Source organism: Camelus ferus, chromosome 17 (assembly GCF_009834535.1).
Source record: "Camelus ferus isolate YT-003-E chromosome 17, BCGSAC_Cfer_1.0, whole genome shotgun sequence".
Lineage (NCBI taxonomy): Eukaryota > Metazoa > Chordata > Mammalia > Artiodactyla > Camelidae > Camelus > Camelus ferus.
In genome coordinates, this window is record NC_045712.1 from 42,622,536 (window position 1) to 42,641,348 (window position 18,813).

The following is an 18,813-nucleotide window of genomic DNA, read 5'->3' on the forward strand; positions in this document are numbered from 1 at the left end:
AGTACATCAGAATCTTGTTCCTTCCTCTCTCTATAGAGAGGCTAACACCTGCCACCCAGGTGTTCGGACAGCTTCCTGATTCTTGCTGCTACCTCTCCTCTTCCCCTTCCCAATAAGAGAATCTGAAATCTATCTTAGAAATCCACTAAAATGTTCTAAAAAGCATACTTCTCCAATGAAAAATCCCTGCTATTTGTCAAAAGTTCTTCTGGTTGGATGCTCAGTGGACCTGGAAAGAGCTCATCTGCACCCAGGAAAAGAAGAGCACTGTGCTCCCTCACCCCTCGGCCGTCTGCACTCCAGCTACCCAGCTCTCCTTCCCCAAAGCGTCCTCCCTCCCAGATCTTGCTGAGTTACAAAAGGGAAGTCATCACTCTGCATCCTCGACTTATTTCTGAAGTTCCAAACGCCCTGCAGATTGCTACCAAAAGTTGTGATCTCCCCGAATTTGTAAGACCCAAAGCGTACTGTACTCTGACTTAATATTCAGTCACCTCGGCAAAGCACGATATGGAAAAGTGAAGGTGGCAGCCTCTGTAATCACCTCTCAGGCTCACCCTCTGCTTTGATTTCCTGAGTACAGCAATTAACTATGTCAGTCTTCTATAAGAAACTTTTGAAAGAAGAGAGAGCATTAAGAGATTTAAGTGACCTCCACGCTCACTGGAGCTCTGCACCTGCCCTAGCATCCTGGAGAGGTACAGGACAACAGCATCGTCCAACAAACTCCTACTGACAGCCACAAAGCAGGGCAGAGGACTCAGCACACAGGGCAGGAGCCGTGACCTTGGAACCACTGGAGCCTGAGAAGGACCGTAGCCCGCCGCATCACCTCCCCCAGACAGCAGGGCCCACATTCACATGTGATGAGCTCACACCTCTCACATCAGCCCCTGGCCCCAGCCGTGTGCAACAGAGGAATTCAGCCTCTTATGTGTTTCCCTGGGACAAAGGGACATTTATTTCAGCAGCAAGTAAACTTTTTCCATTGGAATATAGCCCTGAATTAAAAAAAAAATCAAAGCCAGTAAGAATAAAATATTCATAATATTTTACAAGTTTTTAGGAATATGTCTACTAGTCCTGATAACTACTCTTCATAAATACTATCTATTTCTAATGAGCTGAGAAATTTCACAAAATTACCTGCAAGCTGAATTTCCAGATCTTTGACTAAAGTTACGCAGTCTAGTGTCTCAGAATCATAGATTCAAATGGAGTTTACCAAGTAAAATCTCAGGACCTTATGCTAACTATTGTATGGTTACTACGTTAACTAGAATTCTGTTAATACTTTACTCACACTACCTCACTGAACCCTCACAACCCTATGATGTAGTTATTATTATCCTCCTGTTTTCCGGATGAGGAAGCTGCAGCAGAGGGAGGTTAAGTCACCTGCCAATTGTCACATACGCAGCTAATAAGTGGTGGAGATGGGAATCTGAATCCAGGCAGTCTGGCTCCAGGGATCCCATCTAGACCATTCTTCCAGGCATGCGAAGAGAACGGGAATGTGTGATACATTCACTTTGTGGGAAATGAAAGTTTAATGTTTAATCAGCATACGTTGAAAATCCATTAGCATTAGTCTGTGGACACCACAGTCCTGAATTCCCAGGAGTGGGGACTGGCCATCCCTTCATGCCCTCCCGACACGTGGCATGTGGCACCGCGGCTGGCCCTGCTCAAGATCACACGGCCCCACGATCACGACTGTAGAATGAATCCCTGGTGGAAAGGGCCAGACTCGCTCACTGCAGGAGGAGTTAGAGGACTGAGGTTAACCATCCTGGCCCGTCCTCCCCTCCTGCTGCTGACGGAAAGAACGCCACCACACCAGGAAAAAACAGGAAGCTGGTTAGCAGATACACTAGAACAACAACTCTACTGTTGCGAGCAACTGGCAAGAAGCAAGGCCACTACCATGTCCCTGGGCCTCCTGCCTGGAAGAGAAGGGGCAGCCCCAGGGGCAGTGCTGGGCACCCCGCGGGCAGTGCCGGCTGAGTGCTGGGGCGGGGTCCTCGGAACCACTATGTTCTGGAGGGCGAGGGGCAGGGAGAAGGAAGCATGTTTACTGGGCTCCCACTGTGCCAGTGTCCGTTCACGATCCCAGCCCACACCTGGATGATGAGGATCATAATTTCCTGGCGTGAATAAAGGCAGTGGGGCTCCAAGAGCTTGACTAATTTGCTTGGGATGTCACAGGCAGGGATTGGAACCCCGCCCTGACCACCTTCTAAGGCCTCAGTTGGATGCATTTTTCATCACACCACATGGCAAAATTTCTTCCTCAGATTTAACCAACAGGGTATCTTGATTTTTATTTAGCCACCAAAGTAAATAAAAACACTGATTAATCAATATCAGTTAAAAAAAAAAAACACCTTATGTAAAAATTTTAAAAAATTTTAAAGGGCAAACAGAACAGCTGCAGAATTGTGACAAAGATTAAATATCAATATTGGGCAAAGGTTGCACAGACACACACACACACACACACACACACACACAATACCAGCCCAAGATCACCCCCAATAAGAATATGTAAACAGAAATACAAACGTGGAAAAATTTCAACTTCACTATTAACCAAAGAAGTGTAAAACTAAATCAATGTAGGTTAGCTATTAAATTGGCAATCACCAACTTATAAAACATAATGTTGGCATAAGAACATGCTACTGGAAGTATAGATTGCTACTATGCTTTTAGAAAACAACTTAGTAATTTGTACCAAAAGTCACAGATGCTTTTAAAACACTCCTTCACCCAGGAATTCTATTTCCTGAGTCTATCCTAAGAGATTCATTTAAAATATGAAAAAGTTATATGCAGCACGAATATCTCCTTTTCTGCATTAGTTACAAGAAAGTAAGTGGAAAGCAGCCTAAATGTCATTTTGATAAGTGTTGGGATATTTAGTCAATAAAATATTACTCAGCCATTAAAAATGATGTAACTGAGTCTGTGTGGCAAAATGGAAAAGTACTGTTAAATGCAACATTAAAGACAGAATAACTGGGGTGAAGATGTAAAAATATTTTTGTGAAATGTGATTATGTAGAATGTGATATTGCTTTGGGAGAAAAAAATCACGCATGACATGAAACTAAAAGGAAATATACCAAAAAGAGAGAAGCGGGTGTATCGTTCAAAATATTTTATGCAGGCTCTTTCGATAGGTCTACATGCATCTGCCACATCTCCTGCTTTCTTTCCATCAGGCACTTTTTAATAAAAGAGAACCACGTTTAGGATGGTGCTCTCGCCTGCTGCGATGGACACTCGCCCGCTTGGCGGGCTCTACCAGGTGGTGAGTTCCCAGAAGGGAGCCTGCAGGGCGGCTCACAGCATCCCTTCTTTCATGTGGTTTCTGGGCAGTGTCTGCATGGTGTTTGTGTTCTGACCCTACAAAGGGTACTTTTGATCCATTAACTACTTGTGGTTTAGGGGCTACAATGAAGGCTACGGGGGGGGGAGTGAAGGGGGGAAGACCATGCAAACCAAACAGTAAAAAGCTTTTTAATGTTTCTTTTAAAATCTAAAAGCAAAAGAAGCGAAGACTTTCTGTGTCTGTTTGTTTTGTACCTCAGGAGCACATGATGAGTATGCATGTGTGCTTTTCTTGTTTTTTCCCTTGGAGCCCCCTTCCACCCCCTCACCCCAGAAGTAAACTTTCTAATGTGCCTGAGGTGTATCTTGATGTTTGCTTGTGATGGGGTTTTCCATGCACCTATTTTTAACTTACGGAATTATTAGTTTGTGCATCTCACTTTAATTTTCCACTAAGCACTATGTTCGTAAGATTCACTCACATTACTGTGTGCACGGTTCCCAGCTGCTGTGTAATAAACACAGCGAGGCATCTGTCCACCAGGGCAGGTGGTGCTGGGCCCTCTCCCGCCCGTCACTCCTTCACCCCTTTTCTCCTTCCTCAGCTCCACAGCGGGTCTGCACACGTGCTGCGTGTGGACTGTGTGCATGTGGCATAACACAGTATCAACAGTGTTGAGTGAGTAGGATGGAAGTTCTTTAAGTGTCTTTACTTTTCTTTTTTAAAGAGAAAACTGCACTTGACATTTGTAGTTTTCAAGAATGTATTTTTCTCATATGTCAAGAACTGTCTGTGATAACTTTAATAATTAAAAATATATAAATTTTCAAAGTATACTCAATTTTTCAGTCATAAAAAAGAATGAAATAATGCCATTTGCACCAACATAGATGGACCTAGAGATGATCATATGGATCATATTAAGTGAAGTCAGAAAAGGTCAAATATCCAATGACATCACTTGTATGTGGAATCTAAAATACGATACAAATCTTATTGACAAACCAGAAACAGACTCACAGACAACAGAAAAACTATGGTTACCAAAGGGAAAGTTGGGGGAGGGATAAAACAGGAGTTTGGAATTAACATATACATGCTACTATATATAAGATAGATAAATAACACAGACCTACTGTATAGCACAGCGAACTATATTCAGTTTCTTGTAATAACATACAATGGACAAGAATCTGAAAATATATGTGTGTATATATATGTGTAATTGAATCACTTTGCTGTACACGTGAAACTAACATTGTAAATCAACTACACTTCAATTAAAAAAAAGCATACTCAATTTCCCTTTTCCTCTCTTGGACCTTGTTTGAAGTCGTTGCTTTTAGAAGGGCCACAGGTGGCTGCCTAAGACCCTCAAGGTCCGGATCTGAATTCCAGAGATGGCTGAAGGCAGCCACTGATCTTTGAAGCCATGATTCTGTAACCTGGTATCTCTGAGGTCAAGCTTTGATCCTGAAATTGACACTCTGGGAGCCACGTCTGTCCCAGCAAGTGTGGACAGCAGGAAAGAGGGAAAGGAAGTGGGTATGGCTAGGACAGGAGCAGGGGTAATGTCCCCACAGGGCTCTGTGCCCTGCCTGTGACCCCACCACAATAAAAGCTGTTTATGACTGCCACTCTCTCCAGCCCAGCACAGACTTCTTCCTTTGCCCCTCGTAACAGTCGTGTGTGGGCCAGGGTGGGCGCTGTCAGCTCGGGGCTAGGAGGGAAGAGGCTAAGGCTCCAAGAGTAAAGTGACTTGTTCAAGGTCAAAGAGGCAGGAAGGGGGGGGGGTGGACGGTCCAGCCCTGGTTGGTGCCAACACCCCCCGCCCCCTCCCCTCTGCCATGTGGGACCACACACCTGTGAGCTCTTTGGAAATCAGGATTCTAACAGCCTATGTCTGCCAAGGTACCGGTGATTCTTGTCCTAGTGACTGTGTTCTGGAGATCACATTTCTACCAGTCCCTCCCTCCCACAATCCTGGTGAAGCAGGTAGGGAGGCATCAGTGAAAAATGGTAACCCCAAAGGGCCAGCTCCCCCTTGCTAGCAGGCATCTTTTTTCGGGGTTGGAAAAGATCTTAGGAACCATATCCGCCAGGGTTCTGGCAGCAAACAGATGGCACTCTCAAACTGGGTAATCTGAGGAGAGTTTCATAAAGGGACCATTTATCGAGGGGTGGGCAGGGGGTAGGGGAACCACAGCACAGTATTCTGGGACCAGTACCAGTGCCACATTTACACGCCAGGACCAAAGGGGTGAGGGAGGAGAGGCTCCTGGAACCTTTGACAAAGGGCCCTGTGGAGAGGGCTGTTTACCAGGCGCCCAGACCTGGTGACGCCACAGGGAGGAGCTGGGAGAATCAACACTTGGGCCTCACCTGCCCCCTCCCAAGCCACTCTACCTACCCCACTTATCTCCTGTCAGTCCTCCCCACTGGGTAAAGAGCACAATAGAGCACCATGAAGGCAGGGGCCTATTCATACGGTCCCTACGGTCAGCTTCCAGAGCACGGGGCAGGGTGGAGAAGGGTGAAGAGTGGATCTGAGGGGCAAACGGAAAACATCGACCACAAGAGTGAATTGAACCAAACTCTAATTTGAAAGGGACTGTGCCTCAGCAGGAAAGGCCTGGCCCAGAAAATCAGAAGATGAGCTGCAGGGCTGGGCTGGGCACTTGATCCTTGGTTGCCGCCCCACACTCCTCCAGTCTCCATTTGCCCCAAGGATTCCTCTTCCTATAAGCAGGACTCAAACCTTGAAAAATAACAGGCCTTCAAATCAGCTGGAAACTGTTTATTTCTCATTGATGGATCATGTATACCCCTACGTGGGACAGTCTACACTCCCCTAGAGTGAATTCCCAAATGCCTCCTTGGTTCAGAACTGTGTGCAACACCTCTGACACGGAGCCAGGGTTCCCACAACTGAAAGGGACCAGCTCAGAAGAAGCACCTTGCAGCAGCTGTAGGTAGGCAAACACAGATGGGTGAGGGGAACAGGCCACAGGTCCACGGTAGAGCCCAGCTGTGGTGCAAGAAGGGAAGAAAGTCCTTCCATCCAACCTCCCATCCAGACAACCAGGCCTCGGCCCTCAGCAAACATGCAGAGCACCGCCAACTCTACTCACATACAGAAATAGCTGTGCATTGACCCGTGAGTCGCCCAGGCCTGGAAAAATCCTCCAGGATATTTTAAAAATCACATGTTCTTCCAAGCCTTTTTAAACTTGACTAGAGAACTGGCTGGCTAAAAAAAGAGTGAATCCTTTTTGGAGGCATTATCTGAGCTACAAATTCAAAATGAAAGATCAAAATGTTATTTGACTCTCAGTTTCTTTATATATTCCATACACCCTGCCCCCTTTATGAAACAAGAAGGGCTTCTCAATTCTTTGGATAACAGCTTATCTCAAGAAAACCGTGAAAAGACTACCAGTGGTACCATTTTAATATCTTACGCAGACGTTAGCATGGTAGCTCTACAACTACTAAATTAAAAACACCAGCAAACTCGTTTGGCTTCCTAATTTTTATATCAATTCATTCCGTCTCTAAGTGCTTCCTGAGTCCCTATGTTTGGAGCTGTGGGCAGAACAAAGTGTAACGACTCAGAGACGCAGAAGGGGACCAAATCACAAAGGAAGGTTCTCCCACCTTCTGTTTCTCGTAGGCAGTGAGGAGGTGCTGAAAGCTTCCAGAGGCATGACTAGAGTGCATCATGTTTTGGCAAGTTGTGCTGGGAAGATGTACAGGATGATGAAGATGAGACCGAGAGGCAGGAAGCCTGCTTAGGAGGCTGTTGCAATCCTGCAGTCAAGATGTGAGAGTGGGCAGAAAACCACTTTCCCAGATCAGAGATGTGGTGGAGAAGGAAGTAGCAGAGGTTTGGACCAGGTCTGCACGATGCAGCGGGAGATGTGTCCTGCATGTGTGGGATGGAAAGGGACACATGGCCACAGACATGTTTTCTCCACGAAAAGGAGGCTGGACGGAGAGCTGTAGGCTGAGTACTGAGACAAGCGTGAGCCATGCCATCTCGGGTACCCAGTCTTGGAGCCTGGTGTCCAGTGGTGCTGATTCTCAGGAGCCTGGGGTGGAGCAGTGCTCTGGCCGGGGAGCTGGAAGAGCCCCTCTTACCCCTGATGGGCTCCCTGCTCCCATCTCTGCTCCCACTATGGTGAGCTCTGCACGCTGCAAGGTTCCTTCTCACCTCGGGGGAGTTTAGGACCTGGGCTCTTCCAAGCACTGGTGCGGGTCCTTTCTTCTCAAGCCTGATAGAGGGTCTCACCCCTTCTCTACTGGGATGTCTGAAAAGGACCAAGAGAGGATCTTTCCCCAAAGGGAATTAGTGCTAAATAGCCAAAACGACAACAACAAAACCCACCAAACCAGCTTGGCTCTGCTCAGCGATCTGGTTTTCTTCTCTGCTTAAAATGTAAATGTCACATAACCAAGTTCAACGTTTTAGTGAAGGGCAGTTCTGCTGGCAGTCTGACCAGCAGCCAGCCCACGAAACCAACTTTATTTTACAGAATTCTTCCTATTAAGGAGATTTACTAGACAGCCCTCCAGTCCCGCACAGGCTGATGGAGAACTCCTGAGGCCACGCAAGTGTGTGGGAGGGACTGGGGAGGGAGGCAGTGCCATCCGGTGGTTTTCTGTTTACACAGTTAGAGCCTGTGTGTGTGTGGCTAGGATAAACCAGTTACCTAGTGGCAGTGGAAGTGGCAGGCTGGCCTGGGGACCTGGCACTGGCCAGAAGCAACTGCACGTGGACTTGGCAGGAGCTCGCCGCAGCAGGATGGCACTCTGCCCGCTGTCCTTTCTCTGGGCAAGAGCACGGATGCAGGGTGAATGAGGGAAAGGGAACTACTGGGTGCCTAAGAGGCCTCCAGCCCGTGCCCAGTTTACCACGAGGCAGCGCACAGCCCAAATGGAGAGGAGTCTGGTGGAGGTGTTACAGATCTTTGCCTACTTTTGGCCTCGACAGCCTTGTGATAACTCTCGTGACAACAAGGGCCTCCTTGTCTGACTCCTGCCTTTGACCCTTAGGGCCCAGGTGGGCGCGCTCCCTCTCCATCCAGAATTGCACAAATAACCTAAGAGTGCTATGGAGGAGACAGAGGAGCCTTATTCATCAACCCATCTTCTGTCCCCTTCCTGGATCACTGACCTCAGCCTCTCAAGTCCCGAGCTGCCAAACGATGCCCCCGCTCCCTGCCCAGACCTCCAGAGGCGATCTCACACCTCAGGTTCAAAGCTGTTTTGCAGCAACAGCAGCTGTAACAACAGCCACACGGAGGCCTCCGGAGTGAGTCACAGCTTCAAAGACTGTGCACACAAATTCCCTCATTTGTCCCGACGACTGCCTGCCTCTCACCTCTCAGCAGCCTAGGATGAAGGGTGTGGCCACCCGCAGCTGTCCTGCAGAGCTTGAGGTCCTCCTCAGGATCGCCAGAGGTGGGACCAGCCCCCCTTGCCTGAGATCTCCCCTGCCTTCCACAGCACCACATTCTCCACGGCGCCCTGGAGTTCGTGTGCAGGGGCCCAGGCGGTCTCTCTAACCGTCAGAAAACAGGACGCTTACCCCATCTCAGTCTCCATCACCAACGGAGGCCCACCCTTCCGGGATATGGACTGTCCTGCGGTTCAGCTTCCAGGCAACAGGGTTTCCTAGGGCACAATTCATGTGGTTTCAACGTGCTTGGTGCCCTCGAATTGTGTGGTTCTGCATCCCTGAGACTCTCTTGAGTTAACAGATGGGGGGCCTGGGGTCCACCATTACTTGCCACAGACACTGGTTTCTCCCTGTTGAGGAAAGAGGCCACAACGTGCCCCACAGCTAACGAGTGACTGGTGACCACCGGGAAATGAAGACTGCCTGATTGCAATGTTCCTCACTGAAGGGTTACGACTCACCCAAGACACTCTCTTTTGCTGGGTTTGGAGATGAGATGCAGCAGAGACGGCAGACGGGGCCAGTCAGCACAGAGTGGAAAAGCAGCAAGTGAAAGAGGCAGGCGAAGCAGCTAGCTTTCCACCCTGGGAAGAACCCCTAGGGTGTGGCGGGAGCCATGGATGCCCACTTCTAAAGTGATGGCACGGGAGCGCGGGCCCAGAGCTCTGGTACCTCCTCAACAATGAGGTGCCAACAGGCCTACTGGGAGGCGCTGACACCCAATGGAAGGGACTGTGTGCTGCTGGGGCCCAGGTCTGAGTTTGCTCTGTCCCTGGGGAACTCCCATACCATGCGGGCACACCTCTTGTAAGGTAAAAGAGCCTGTCTGGAATAGGGAGGGGGTACTATTACCAGAGGAACCACACTGAGCTTCAAAGAGATTGAGTGACTTGCTGATACAGACACTGATGGCTGCTTACCCATCAAACACTCCCTTGTCTCCCCTTCTAACAGAACCCTGATTTCTTTGGGGACGGAACCCTGCCCAGCTAAAACTTCTCCCACGGAGTCTCTTACAGCCAGGTGGCCACGTGGCGGGGTTCTGGCTGACAAGACAGAAGCTGAGTGTTTCAAAACGAGCTTTTGCTTTCCTGACACAGGGGCTGCTCCGCTCTCTCCTTCTCTACCTCTCCCTGCCTCAGATGCAGCCATCTCACAACCATGAGGATGAAAGCCACAAGTGGAAGACAGCATAAGGAGGAAGGTAAGAGAGTGGGTCCCTGAAGATACTGTATAAGCCCTGGACTGGCTCCCTCCAGAATTCTCATTAAGTCAGAAAAATAACTACCACCTTGTTTAAGCCACTCTTGGTTGGGTTTTCTGATTTTTGCAGCTGAGTGCATTTCTAACTGATGCACCAGCCAGAGTCACACAGCTACCGGCGAACAGTGGGGCTGGGACTCTAACCAGGTCTGTGTGACCCAGAGCCCGCCTTGCTAACTGTCACCAGGCAACACAACCGCTTGCTCTCAGAACAAGAGGTCTGTAAATTCAACAAGATGCTGTCTGTAAAGCACCTGACGCATCACAGCAAATGCTCAGTAAGTATTAGCCACTGCTTGTATCATTCTGATTAGGCCATATAGGCTCCAAGTCACTTAAAGCTCCTCTGTTTTGGACCCAAGATCACATCCACAAAGGACCCGGAAAGTGGTGTCTCTTTCTGAGAAAGAGTGAGGAAGGGATATGCCCTTTGGGAGCAGAGGAGTTGTCCACTGGGAGGGACTCCCATCCCCAGAGCTAGCTTGTCCCCCAAGAAGACACAGCACAGACACAGAGTGATCCCTGCCATGATCAATGGATCTGAGGACTCCCTCTCTAGTCCTTCAATCTGGACCCAATGTGCACTGACAGCCAGACAGAGGCCCTGAGAAGGGGTCTGAATAGGTTCAGCTTGGGACCATCAGGCAACCTGGCCAACTCACACATTTCTCCTCATTCCCCAGACACAGAAATGTGTCGCCTGAAATCAAAGCTATTGCCGCTTTTACAACAGAACACTGGAAACAATCTAAATGTCTCATAGTGAGGTGCCATTAAAAAATGATGCTATGTTCACAAAATGGAATGAATATTCTGTAGTCATTAAGTATATTCTCCAAGGGTTTTTATAATATGGGAGAAATTCTCATGTTTTGTGAAAAACAGCAAGTGTATTTCGCATGGCCCCCTTAGGACAGTTATACATATACCTATGCAAGAGAAATTTAATAGAAGAAAAATCTTAAAACGCTAACAGTGGTGAACTTCTTTAAGCTGTGGTATTAGGGATGACTTCTGTGGCTCAACACCTTTCTGTATTTTCTAAGATTTCAATAGTTCCTTTTACAACCGTAAGAAAAATCCTTGGAAATAAGTTGCAGAAAGGGGAAAGGGTGTTAATGACAGATGTTATGACACGGTTGTTATTATTTGGACAGGATATCTGGCTTCAAAACAGGCTGTCTGCTAACAAGCAGAAAGCGGACATTTCAGAGGAATGTTTAAAAAATGGAAGAGAGCCTCAATGTGGCACTCTAGTCCCTAGCAGAGGACAAGCACCTTTCTCCCTTTATCGGGACCTAGTTTGGAGGCATGTCCCTCACCTCTTTGAAGCAGCTCTGATCTGAGACCCCATTCACGTTCCCTGAAAGAACATTCTATTTGTAAAAGACCTGGGGGGTTCTGAAGTTACTCTGGACTGATTCCATCAGTAAACTTGAATACCAACCATCTCTGTCCCATTCACAGAGCAGAAATCTCTGAGACCCTTGAGACGTATGGCTTGGTGTGCAAGTGGTTTTCATGAGGTTAGGACATGGTTTCTCTGCCTAAGAAGATGGAAAGTGAATGAACGCTAAGAAACGTTTTCTCTGCCACAGAGCCCGCTGTGTAACCGGCACTCCACCAGAGATCAAACTCCTGTCTTTGGAACTGGGTCTAAGCCACTCATCAGACCAGCACAGCAATGGCAAACGTACCACTGAGAGTGCTCTGGGCTACCTTTCTTACTGAGTTCCCACCTCACACAACTTTTTCAGCATATCAGTTCTTTCCTCACATCAAACACTTGGCACCAGTGGTCTGAAAATAACAGTATTTCCAGCATTTTTCCTTCACTCTTGACACAAGCACATGCCCACCGAGACATATGGATGCCTAGGGACGAAAGTTAATTTTTCATTGCTTACCCAACGGTGCAATATATCTGGGACTATTTTATCCTGGGCCAAAGATCAAAACGCATCAGAGATAACAATAAACCTATTATTAAAAACTCACAGAGTAATGGATTTTCTTTTCAACACAAGAACTGCATTGTCTCATATCCTTCTGTTTTTAATTGCAGTCTAGTCTGTTACAATGTGTTAATCTCTGGTGTACAGTGTAATGTCCCAGTCATGCATATACATAGAGTTGTTTTCATATTCTTTTTCATTAAAGGTTATTACAAGATATTGAATATAGTTCCCTGTGCTATAAGAAGAAATTGGGTTTTTTCTATTTTTATATATAGCGCATATACTTTTTTTCCCTTTTTGCTCATACACTTTTAAGATTCTGTTTGCGTGCATCCGGGAATTACTAAAATGATACAAGCCCTCGTGAAGAGTCTCACTTCAAGTTCAGGTTACTCAGACCCATGTGTGACTACGCAGAATGACTGGGTCCCTTGTGAGACAAGTGCTGTAAGGCTTGCCCTGTGACCCCCACCCAGCTTAACGACACAACCACAACCAGTCATTTTTTCAGTGTGAAAATTCAACAGCTTGAAATGTTACAACTTGGAATATGGAATCTGTTAATATATCTAACAGTACAATCCAGATTTTATGAAGAAAGGGTTGGCAAACAGAGCAGCAGAATATTGCAAGAGGAAATACTTAATCTGTTTGAGAAACAACTTTTCCCAGCAGCCAGCAGATCCCAGCACGCTGGAACTGGACAGACCTTGGAGATCCTTTAATCTAACTCCTTTGAAGTTAAAGCCAGGGACTGGGCCCCTCTCTTGGGTACCAGTAAGTAACACTTATGTTAAAGCATCCATCCCCCTCCCTTGCCCAAAGACAACGTTTGTCTCCTACCTGTGTACTGAGTAAAACCTAAACCTGGTTTTCAAGGCCCTGGTCCCACCTTTCAGAGCTTTATTTCACACCCCTCCAAACATCTGCACGGTCTCCCTTCTGCACTCAGGATACCATCTTCCCTGCTGAAGCCCCTTTGTCCTGCTGGTATCTAAAATACTGCCTCCTCCATGCAGCCTCCATGGTTTCCTCTAACCTAATATGCCCTCACTCTGCTGAGTAACCACACCAGATTGTCCTTACCTCCATTAGAGGATGTGTCATCTGAACTCTATTAATGGTGTATTTGTTTCATATGCTCCATTAGATTGCAGGTTTCTAGAGGACAAGGAAAAATGCTTGATTTATATTAATCAATAATTAATTATTCCATGGTCTTTGGCTTACAGTAGCTCTCAAGAAACTCAGAACAAATGTGTTCATAGCACATTTTTCTCATCTATAAAAGCAGATCCCAGTGAAGGTTCAATTCACTGCATTTCAGTAATTCTGTGTATACTGAGTTAAAAGCACACTTTTTCTGCACTTTTTCTCCCCAACTTTCATTAAGAAAAATTTTAAATAGACAACAAAAGATGTTTAAGGCCACCTAGATTCTACCATTAACACTTTTACTATATTTGCTTAATCACACATATCTATACACACATTCATTGTTCTATTCATCAATCCATCTTATCTTTTCAATATATTTCAGAGTAAACTACAGAAATATCAGACTTTCCCTAAATAATTCAGCATGCCTATCATTAACTGTGATTCAAGATTATTTTTTTTTCTTTTGAGGTAAAATTTATGTTCAACGAAGTGCCCAAATCTTAAGTGTACATTGACTGAGTTTAGACAAATATATACACCTGACTAAAAAAACACTTACTCCTCCAGAAAGAACCACTGTTTTCATTTCTTTCCCCCACAGACTAGTTCTGCCTGTTTTAGAATTTCACAAAAATGGAAACTCACAGTATATACTACTTTTGTGGAAGGTTTCTCTCACTCAGCATTTTTTTTTTTTTTTAGTTTCATACGTGCTGTTACATCTATTAGCAATTTTCTCCTTAATACTGTGGAATAGTATTCCATTGTACAAATATACTACTGTGTTTTATCCATTTTCCTATTGATGGGGACAGCCAGGCTTTACATGATTTATTTCAATTTCTCTTGCATAAATAACTGAGTAGAACTGCTGAGTCAAAGAAAAGCTGTATATTTAGCTTTTTATAAGAAATGCCAGACTTTTTCCCGAAGCAATTATATCATTTTACTCTCCTACCAACATTGTCTGAGAGTTCCAAATCATTGTGAAAAGTTTTTGATGTTGAGTTAGATTTTTAAAATTTATTTATTTAACCATTAAAAATTTATTTGTGTATTTATTTTGCAATATCACATTTATTAATTGAAGTATAGTTGATGTATATGTTATGTTACAGGTATACAATATAGTGATTCACAAATTTTTAAAGGTTATACCCCATTTATAGTTATTATAACATATTGGCTGTATTTCCCATGCTGTGCAGTACATCCTGGTGGCTTATTTTACACCTGATAGTTCGTACCTCTTAATCCTCCACCTCCATCTTGCCCCTCCCCCTTCCCTCTCCCCACTGGTAACCACTAGTCCCTTCTCTACATCTGTGAGTCTGTTTTCTTTTCTGTTATATTCACTAGTTTGTTGTATTTTTTTAGATTCCACATGCAAGTGACATCTTACAGTATTTACCTTTCTCTGTCTGACTTACTACACTTAGCATAATGCCTTCCAAGTCCATCCATGCTGTACACCAGAAACTAATACAACATTTTAAATCAACTGTACTTCAACCAAAAAGCAAACAACAAACCAACCCATTTAAAATATGAGAACTGAATAGACATTTCTCCAAAAAAGGAAATTCAGATGGCCAACAGGAACATGAAAAGTTGCTCAGCATCACTAATATTAGGGAAATGCAAATACAAATCACGATGAGGTATCATTTCACCCCTGTCAGAACGACCATCATCAAAAAGAGCACAAATAACAAATGTTGGCAAGGATGTGGAGAAAAGGGAACCCCTGTACATTGTTGATGGGAATGTAAATTGGTGTAGCCACCATAGAAAACAATATAGAGGCTTCTTTTTTTTTTTTTAGTACTTTTTATTTTTTTAAAACTTTTTTTGAGTTACAGTCATTTTACAATGTTGTGTCAAATTCCAGTGTAGAGCACAATTTTTCAGTTATACATGAACATACATACATTCATTGTCACATTCTCTTAGAGGTTTCTTAAAAACTTGAAAAGAGAACTACCACATGGCCCAGCAACTCCACTCCTGGGCATGTATCTGAGAAACACAAAAACATTAATTCAAAAAGACACACCCCCCCCATTATTAACAGCAATATTATTTACAATTGCCAAGACATGGAAGCATCCCAAGTGCACATCAAAAGATGAATGCATAAAGAAGATGTAGCATATATATGCAACGGAATACAACTCACCCATAAAAACGAAGGATATTTTGCCTCTTGTGGCTCTTCATTCACTTTTTTTTTTTCACTTCAAAAACCAGAATTTTATAACTGGCATAAAGACTTCCATTGCATCAAAAACAACAGAATACCTAGAAACAAACTTAACCAAGGAGGTCACCTATATTCTGAAAACTGTAAAACACTTACGAAGGAAACTGAAGATGACACAAAGAAATGGAAAGACATCTTGTGCTCTTGGATTGGAAGAATCAACATTATCAAAATGGCCACACAAAGCAATCCACAGATCCAATGCAACCCCTGTCAAAATACTCATGACATTTTTCACAGAACTAGAACAAACAATTCAAAAATTCATATGGAAGCATAAAAGGCCCCCAGTTGCCAAAGTAACCTTTTGTAAGTATTATTTTTTTCCTCTTTCTTCTTTTTGTTCTCTTTTCTTATGGTTTGATGACTAGAAAAGTTCCTTTAAAATTTGTTGTAAAGCTGTTTTGGTGGTGCTGAATTTTTTTTAGCTTTTGTTTATCCGTGAAGCTTTTGATTTCTCCATCAAATCTGAACGAGAGCCTTGCTGGATGGAGTATTCTCGGTTGTAAGTTTTCCTCTTTCATCACTTTAAATATATCGTGCCACTCCCTTCTGGACTGTACAGTTTTTGCTGAAAAACAAGCTGATGACTTTATGGGAGTTCCCTTGCATGTTATTTGTTGTTTTTCTCTTGCTAATTTTAGTATTTTCTCCTTATCCTTAATTTTTGTCAACTTGATTACTATCTGCCTTGGTGCGTTCCTCTTTGGGTTGATCCTGTGTGGAACTCTCTGAGCTTCCTGGACTTGGGTGACTGTTTTCTTTCCCAAGTTAGGGAAGTTTTTGATTATTATCTCTTCAAAAACTTACTCAGGTCCTTTCTCTCTCTCTTCTCTTTCTGGGACTCTATAATGTGAATATTAGAGCACTTCATGTTGTCCCAGAGTCCTCTTAAAACTATCCTCATTTCTTTTCACTCTTTTTCTTTTTTCTGTTCTGTGGTAGTGATTTCCACCAATCTGTCTTCTAGCTCATTGATCCATCCTTCTGCCTCATTTAGTCTATTCTTGGTTCCTTCTAGTGTGTTATACATTTCAGTGATTTTACTCAACTCTGGGTATTCTTTATATTTTCCAGCTCTTTCCTAAAAACTTCTCTCTGGGCATCTATGTTCCTCTTGAGTTCTCTGAACATCTTCACCATCATTACTTTATACTCTTTCTCGGATAAGTTGCCTGTCTCCTCATCACTTATTTCTTCTTCTGGGATTTTATCTTGTGTCTTGGCCTGGGAGATATTCCTCTGCCGACTCATATTGTCTATCCTTCTATTTGTATTTTTAGGTAGGTTAGTTATGTTTCTCGACCTTGCAGAGGTGGCCCTCAGTGGGAGACGTCCTATGTGTCCCAGCAGTGCACTCCTTTCTTGCTACCCAAGGGCCAGGGTAGAGCTGGTCCCAGGGTAGAGTCTGGCCTGTGTTTGTGGGTAATTCCACAGGCTTTGGGGTTGTTGTTTTCTTATTTCTGGTATCTGCCCTCTGGTGGGTGAGTCTGGACTAGAGGCTTATGCAGGTTTCCTGGCTGGAGGAGCTGATGCCTGCCCACTGCTGGCTGAAGCTTGGTCCTGGACCTCTGGTAAGTAGGGCCGTGGCTAGAGGCGTTTGTGGCTCAGGAAGTCTGCTGATGGGTGGGGCTGTGTTCCCACCCAGTATGTTGTTTGGCCTGAGGATTCCCAGCCCTTAAGCCTACAGGCTGTTGGGTGGGGCTAGGTCTTGGTGCTAATGATTCAATCAAGATGTCAGCCTCCAGAAAGCTCATGTAGATGAACACTTCCAGAATGTATGCCACCAGCTTTTATGTCTCCTGGGTGAGCCACAGCTGTCCCCTGCGTCCCCAGGAGACCCTCCAAAACCAGCAGGCATCTGGCCCAGGTTCCTTTGAAATCACTGCCTCTGCCCTTGGACCTGGTGCATTCGAGATTCTGTGTACGCTTCCCAAGAGAATGAAGTCCCATGGGGCTCCTGGAGTTAAGCCTTGCAGGCCTTCAAAACCAGATGTCCTGGGGTCTCCTCCTCCCAGTGCTGGAACCCCAGGCTGGGGAGCCTGATGTGGGGCTTAGAACTCTCACTTCTATGGGAGGCCTCTGCAACTTAATTATTCTTCAGCTTGTGGGTTGCCTACCTGGGGGGTATGGAGCCTGATTATGTCACAAGTGTGCCTCTTCTACTGTCCTGCTGTGGTTCCCTCTTTATGTTTCCAGTTGAAGATCTTTTTTGCTAGGTTCCAGTCTCCAGTTTTTTGTTTTTTGGTTTTTTTGATGGTTGTTTAGAGGTCAGTTGTGGTTTTGTTGCAGTCTCAAGGAGAAGTGAGCTTATGGTCCTACTACTCTGCCATCTTGACTGGAAATCTCTGAATTAGATCTTTTTTTTAATAGACAGAGGGCTATTCAGATTCTGTTTCATCTTGTGTCAGTTTTGATGAGTTATAGTTTTCAAAGAATTTGTACAGTTCATCCAAAATGTTTAATATTTTTGGCATAAAGTTGCTCATAATATTCCTCTGTTATTTTTTTTCTTTTTAAAAACATTTTTATTTTGGGGGAGGAGGTAACTCTGTTTATTTATTTATTTTTAATGGAGGTACTGGGGATTGAACCCAGGACCCAGGTAACTCTGTTTATTTATTTATTTTTAATGGAGGTACTGGGGATTGAACCCAGTGCTAAGCATGCACTCTACTACTGAGCTATACCCTTCACTCTAGTTTTTCAATGTCTGTAGGATTAATAACCCCTCTCTTATTCTGGATATTGCTAATCTGTGCTCTCTCTGTATTTAATAAATGTTATTGATCTTTTGAAAGACCAAGCATTTGGATTTATGGATTTTATCCATTTTTTGTCTCCATTTCAGCTCATTGATTTATTATCTTTATTGTATCCTTATTACTTATTTTGTGTGTGTGTGTGTGTGTGTGTGTGTGTATATATATATATATAAAGAGCATCCTTTGGTTACTGAATTTTAGACCCTTGTTGTCCAATATGGTAGCCAATAACCACATGTAGGTATCTAAATGTATACCGACTTAAATTAAACAAATTAAAAATTCAATTCCTTAGTTACACTAGCCGCATTTCAAGTACTTAATAGCCACACATGACTAGCGGCTACCAGACTGGACAACACACATACAGAACACTTTCAACATCACAGAAAGCTCTACTAGACAGCACATTTAAGACCTTTCCTTTTTCTAACACAAACATTTAAAGCTATAAAATTTCCTCTATGTGCTGCTTTAGCTGTATCCTACAAATTTTTATATGTTGTATTTTCATTATCATTTAGTTAAAAATATTTCCTAATACCTTGTAATTTCTTCTTTGAACCATGGATTATATACAAGTGTGTTGGTGGGGTGTCCCTAGA

The 18,813-nt window shown here is 44.3% G+C and overlaps 1 protein-coding gene and 1 long non-coding RNA gene across 2 annotated transcripts in view; one reads left to right on the forward strand and one right to left on the reverse strand.

The window, feature by feature from the left end:
* CTDSPL (CTD small phosphatase like) overlaps positions 1-18,813 on the reverse strand; it is a 115,897-nt gene that overhangs the window by 64,339 nt on the left and 32,745 nt on the right.
* On the forward strand, positions 3,227-12,170 carry LOC116657271. The gene is made up of 3 exons (XR_004312379.1): positions 3,227-3,316; positions 9,899-10,002; positions 11,660-12,170. It is a non-coding gene; the product is annotated as an uncharacterized LOC116657271 (long non-coding RNA).